Source organism: Hyla sarda, chromosome 4 (genome assembly GCF_029499605.1).
Source record: "Hyla sarda isolate aHylSar1 chromosome 4, aHylSar1.hap1, whole genome shotgun sequence".
In the NCBI taxonomy this organism is placed as follows: Eukaryota; Metazoa; Chordata; class Amphibia; order Anura; family Hylidae; genus Hyla; species Hyla sarda.
Genome location: NC_079192.1, coordinates 217,645,652 through 217,652,451, shown reverse-complemented (window position 1 = coordinate 217,652,451; position 6,800 = coordinate 217,645,652). Strand labels below are relative to the sequence as shown.

Here is a 6,800-nt window from a genome sequence, read left to right as displayed (position 1 = left end):
ATATGTCCATGTAGGCAGGACTACATTTGAAAGACCATACGCTGCCTATACGTAAGGATTCAAGAGCATTTTAGATCTGTGAAAACAGGAGTAGGATGTACAAGGTAAATTAAACATGTCAGAGAAGCCCATCAAAATAATCCAAATGTATTGAAATTTGCAGGACTAGAACAAGAGGAGGGTAAGAAGGCACTCACGTTTTTCGGTGAATCGGACTTCTTTATATTCGGTGCACTGAGACAATACAACAGCGGGACACCATATCGGTACAATCAGATACGTGTGACAATTGTTTCACGCCCCTTCCCGGCGTTTCTTCAGAATGCCTTCTCTCCCCCAATCACAGACAGGTAAATAATCCTCCGGGTGTGACGTGCGGGGTGAATGGCGTTGCTACAAGATAATTAAAACCACATTAAAAGCAAAACACTGTATGTAAAACAAGAAAACAGGTTATGCATATGGAAAAGATTTCATATGAAAATGCCAAGATCTAAACGATCGTTCAAGCCTAAATTACCTTGGGCATTAGTTTCTAAAATGATCTTGTCTTCTCTTGCCCTATGTCTGTCTATACCCACGCTGGCATTAAACCCTTCCAAACTAAGAAAGGTTAGACAGCTGGTATCTCCATGATGCTCTTCCCTAACATGAGAAATGAGCCTAGGGCAGCCCTTTCCGAACATTACCGAATGAACATGTTCTCTGGACCGCACGTTAAGTGCGCGTTTCTTACACCCAATATAAAATAATTTACAGGCAGCATAGTTCTATTCAACCAACTGGTATCCCTTTTTGAGTGGTGGAACCTGCTCTGAACCAACTCATCTTTCAAGTTTTTACACTTTTTGAAAGTTATGAGAGGTTTAACTTTTTGCATATTCTGCTAGGCTCACATTGCTCTGTATCAGGAACCAATTGTCATAGATAATTTTCTTAATCTTGTCTGCCATCGGACTAAACCAAAAAGAAAAGGATAAGCTAGATTCTTTTCCATGTTCACTAGGTTGAGATTCATCTCTTTGGTAGTTTTTTCTGCCCTTTAATAGTTTAAAGTCACCTTTGGGAGCGACGGAACGCGTGGAGTCATCTGTGGCCCCATCCTTCTGTTGACCCTTTAGACATCTGATCCAGTCCTCTATCTTTGGAACGCTTGTTCTATGCACATAACACATACAAGTATTACAGGTCATGTTAGTGTAAGTTATAGCTACTTGTTGTTGCTTATATACTATTGATTATATTGTTGCATAGCCTGTGTACCTATGACGTACAATAGTTTTATTTGTATGGAGTGTTGACTTATTTAATTCAGTAGGACGAGTGCCTGTTTCTAGGAGAGGGGGTTCATTACCCCACCCTAGGTGAGTGTTTGGGCTTACATCTTCAGCTCATTATTTTAAATGGTTTTATCCTTTCTTCCCCACTTTTGTACACTTGAATACTTGGTGTATATGTAATTAATAAAATTGTTATACTTACTTAATATTTGTGTGTTAGTGTGCTGATATATATTCAGTCTTTTTCCTTTCTTCTATTGCTTTGTACGCTATTTTGTTTTATGGCTCTATTAAGGGCCAGATCCAATATTTTTTCCGGGTAAAGATCCCCAAAAGAGGAAGAAGTAGACAAAAATTCCTATTACTGGGGTCGGCGAAGGTCAGTGTGCCGAAACGCGTGTAGGGTGGTGCCATCCCGGTCTCTACCTGGCGCTTTCCTGTGTGGGTATTGTCCATGTACTACCTCATTGCACTGATGTGGCTCCTTTAGATTTATAGCACTGTATGCATATGGCACTTTCATTGCAATACTATATTTTGTTTAACTACTGTACTATATCTTGTTCCATATTTCTGCTATTCATATTATGTGCACCTTAATGAAGTATATGCCCACCTATTACTATTTTGATTGGCAGATGTGCCAGTGAGGTTGCTGTATTTTTTGTGATGCTGTTTCCCCTCCCCTTTTCCTTATTTCTTGAAACCTGATGGTTCTTTTAATGTATATCAATAAACATTACATTTTATATTAAGTTACTCCAAGTAGTTCTGTGTTAAGGTTTATTCTATATAGAAGGTCACATTGCATTGTCCCCTACATGGTGTAGGAAGGGTAGCACACTGTCAGTATTTACTGCCCCCCTATGTTTAGGCTATCCCTTACAAGGGTGTTTGTTTGTTTTTTGGTAACATGGCTCTATTAACCCCTTAAGGACTCGGCCCATTTTGGCCTTAAGGACTCAGACAATTTAATTTTTACGTTTTCATTTTTTCCTCCTCGCCTTCTAAAAATCATAACTCTTTTATATTTTCATCCACAGACTAGTATGAGGGCTTGTTTTTTGCGCGACCAGTTGTCCTTTGTAATGACATCACTCATTATATCATAAAATGTATGGCGCAACCCAAAAACACTATTTTTGTGGGGAAATTAAAACGAAAAACGCAATTTTGCTAATTTTGGAAGGTTTTGTTTTCACGCCGTACAATTTATGGTAAAAATGACGTGTGTTCTTTATTCTGAGGGTCAATACGATTAAAATGATACCCATTATTATATAGTTTTATATTATTGTTGCGCTTAAAAAAAATCACAAACTTTTTAACCAAATTAGTACGTTTATAATCCCTTTATTTTGATGACCTCTAACTTTTTTATTTTTCCGTATAAGCGGCGGTATTGGGGCTCATTTTTTGCGCCATGATCTGTACTTTTTTTTGATACCACATTTGCATATAAAAAACTTTTAATACATTTTTTATAATTTTTTTTAATAAAATGTATTAAAAAAGTAGGAATTTGGGACTTTTTTTTATTTTTTTTCGTTCACGCCGTTCACCGTACGGGATCATTAACATTTTATTTTAATAGTTCGGACATTTACGCACGCGTCAATACCAAATATGTCTATAAAAAATGTTTTTTACGCTTTTTGGGGGTAAAATAGGAAAAAACGGACGTTTTACTTTTTTATTGGGGGAGGGGATTTTTCACTTTTTTTTTACTTTTACTTTTACATTTTTTTACATTTTTTTTTACACTTGAATAGTCCCCATAGGGGACTATTCATAGCAATACCATGATTGCTAATACTGATCTGTTCTATGTATAGGACATAGAACAGATCAGTGTTTTCGGTCATCTTCTGCTCTGGTCTGCTCGATCACAGACCAGAGCAGGAGACGCCGGGAGCCGCACGGAGGAAGGAGAAGGGACCTCCGTGCGGCGTTATGAATGATCGGATCCCCGCAGCAGCGCTGCGGGCGATCCGATCGTTCATTTAAATCGCGAACTTCCGCAGATGCCGGGATCTGTATTGATCCCGGCACCTGAGGGGTTAATGGCGGACGCCCGCGAGATCGCGGGCGTCGGCCATTGCCGGCGGGTCCCTGGCTGCGATCAGCAGCCGGGATCAGCCGCGCATGACACGGGCATCGCTCCGATGCCCGCGGTTATGCTTAGGACGTAAATGTACGTCCTGGTGCGTTAAGTACCACCTCACCAGGATGTACATTTACGTCCTGCGTCCTTAAGGGGTTAAGGGCCTGATCAAATATTTTTTCCGGGTAGGGATCCCCAAAAGAGGAGGAAATAGACAAACATTCCTATTACTGGGGCCAGCGTGTATACAGGTGAGGGGGAGGAGGTATTTAGAACCATTGGATGCTGTTTGTTTAAATATTTTACCTGGCTGGATGGACACCACCTCTCGGCAAAGGCATTTGCTGAAAAGCCAGCCTTGGGGTGGTGTTGCTCTGGTGTCTGCCTTGCTACTCCTGGTAATGGGTTTGGTATAATGCTATACATTAATTTTATCCTTTTGATGGTGTGAGAGACTATTCTGTATATTTATTGATAACATGTATGGCACTTTATAATGCATATGCAGATTGTAATTAGGTGTGTTTATGGCATTAGAGTTACACCCTGTATTCCTTCCCCCTCCTTGGTGGAATCCCTCCATTTTTATATTTGATATTACTAATAAAGTTAATATATGTTGGAATAATTTTTTGTAAGTGACTACATTTTCCTTGTCTATATGTGTGTATGTATCTGGGAGGTCATATAGCAATACATACTATAGGGGTATTTATTTAGCACACGCTCCTAACTAGTATTACCTGTATATACAATGTGAATTCAAATATAGAAAACAGACATGGTCGCACAACCACAACATGCACAATGATCAGCAAGATATATTAAACTAGCAGGTCGTTAGTGTACTTTATGATCATGAAGTGCAAGCCCACTAGCCACATCACGGCCACCTGTAAGTAGTGGGTCCCTAACGTCCCTAGCATAAAATGGTATAGCACTGGGTGTGACCACCACCGCCGCAACACCAATGCCCACGGAGGGAATGACCCGCTGGCAGAGCAGCCCCAATGCCACTCAAACCAGACCCAGGGCCGCAGCTCCCTATAGACATCCAATATAAGTGATGGGAGATGCACAGTGTTCAAACCCTTACAAGGGTTAGTGGGTGCCCATCCTCAAGCTTGACCAAGGCAAACGTATCAAATAGAAGAAATGGAAGACGGCACTCCGGTATTGGTGTCCAAATTCAAAAAGGGTGGTTTATTGATCCCAATACATACAGAATGATGCAACGTTTCGACCTAACAATAAGGTCTTTATCAAGCACGATATAGACATGGTGCTGTGGCCGCAAAGGATGCACAGCATCATACCAGTGCAAACAAGGTATAAAAGCTGGTGTGCAGACCAAGTAGAAAAAAAAGAGGGGGATAGAAAACACAATGTGAATTCAAATAGAGAAAACAGCATAAAATGGCATAGCACTGGGCGGCGACCACCACCGCCGCAACACCAGTGCCCACAGGGGGAATGACCCACTGGCAGAGCAGCCCCAGTGCCACTCAAACCAGTGCCAGGGCCGTGCCTCCCCATAGACACTGTGCCGTGGCAGCAATGGACGCCGCACAGCACCACACTAATGTGAACAAGGTGTAAAAGCTCACCATGTGTTCCCGGTCAGATTGGGAGGCTGCCAGAAAGGAAGGGACCATTTTATGTTAGGGACCCACTACTTACAGGTGGCCGTGACGTGGCTAGTGGGCTTGCACTTTATGATCATAAAGTAGACTAACGACCTGTTAGTTTAACAAATGTTGGTGAGAAGCATTAGATCATTGTGCATGTAGTGGATGTGCGACCATGTCTATTTTCTCTATTTGATGCAAATAAAGGAGAAAGACAGAAACTGGAGGCACCTGACTAACACACCTGAGACACTATACATGCACAGTAATGGAAGTCCATGGACAGAAAATGGTTCAATATAATAGCTGAATGTGAGGTGGTGCCTGGAGATCCATAGACACAAATAATCAGTGAGGGAAGCTCAGAGGCTACAAACCGGTAGGTTTCGTGCACTTGCACTTCTTCCGGCCTCTCATGAGGCCGGAAGAAGTGCAAGTGCACGAAACCTACCGGTTTGTAGCCTCTGAGCTTCCCGCACTATCCTGGGCATTCATTGCGTGTGTACTTCGCTGAAGCATACTTTTGTGGTGAGTTGCTGGACTTCATGTTCTTTGCTTATCTGCTTTTCCCTATTTGAATTTACCAGTATATACCCCGATATCTGTAATACGTTTTTTGTCTATTACAGAGGGAGGCTAGATGGATCCTGAAAACTGAATCCATGGGCCTGCTTTTATATATTGGTGATAGTCATTGTACAGTTGGGTTTATTTGTACTACTAATGTGTATTACCCCCTGCAATATTATATGCTCCCAGCAAAAACCGCACAACTACCAGCTACATCACCAATTATGACTATTTGTGCTTGCCAAAGTTACGAGGTTCCCTTTTTTATATATATAACATTTATGCCAATAAAACCATTTTTATCACTGCTATCCGACCGGCCGAGGACACCGGAAGTATAGAAAAACCTGAGATATCATTGACTATTTGAGATTTTAGAAGAGAAAAATTTACCAGAACTGTTTTAGAGGGTGATGACGTTAATACAATAACCAGGTATGAGATCTGGTCCTCCGCCCAGGTAAATGGAAAAACCGTAGATATAGAACTCCGAACATCTGTAGGGAGATTAAAGGCAAGGAGCGTTGACTTAGTAAAGTTTATTTTATAATAGCTTGCCCTGGCAAATTCCTCTTTTACAGCCAAAACAGCAGATAAAGATTTCTGGGGGTTCATTAAACATATAATGACATCGTCGGCAAATAATCCTACACAGTGGTTTTTCGTCCCTACTTGGATTCCGGAAATATCCGTCGGCGACCTTATATGTTGTGCACTGGCTCCATCAATAATACAAAAAATAAGGGGGAAAGCGGGCACCCTTGTCGCGTACCATTACTGAGAGTGAATTTCTGTAAGATTGCCCCCGTACTCAGCACTCTAGCAGTGGGATTTGAATAAAGTGCCATAATAGCTTGTTCAAGTTTAGATGGAATTTAAAATTTCTGTAAAACTTGACGCAGATAATCCCAGTGTACCCAATCGAACGCATTCTCTGCATCCAATGAAAGGAGCAGAGAGGGCGTTCGATCTGCGCACACTTTAGCAATAAGGTCCAGGAAACACCTAGTACTATCCACTGTCTGATGGCCTTTAACAAAACCGACTTGGTCTTTAAAGACCAATTCTGATTACATTTTGTTCAAGTAGGCCGCCAGAACCATAGCATACAGTTTTATGTCACTATTTAGTAATGAAATAGGCCTAAAATTTGCTGTATTGTCTATTGGTTTACCTGCCTTAGGTATGGTAACCACCAACGCATAAATAGTGGTACCA

General features: G+C 41.3%; 1 long non-coding RNA gene across 1 annotated transcript; it reads right to left on the bottom strand.

Annotated features, from left to right (window-relative positions):
- Nucleotides 1–297: 297 nt before the first annotated feature.
- Nucleotides 298–6,083, bottom strand: LOC130368976 (uncharacterized). The gene is made up of 3 exons (XR_008892625.1): nt 5,976–6,083; nt 1,061–1,158; nt 298–393 (listed from the first exon to the last, which is right to left on the bottom strand). It is a non-coding gene; the product is annotated as an uncharacterized LOC130368976 (long non-coding RNA).
- Nucleotides 6,084–6,800: the final 717 nt, after the last annotated feature.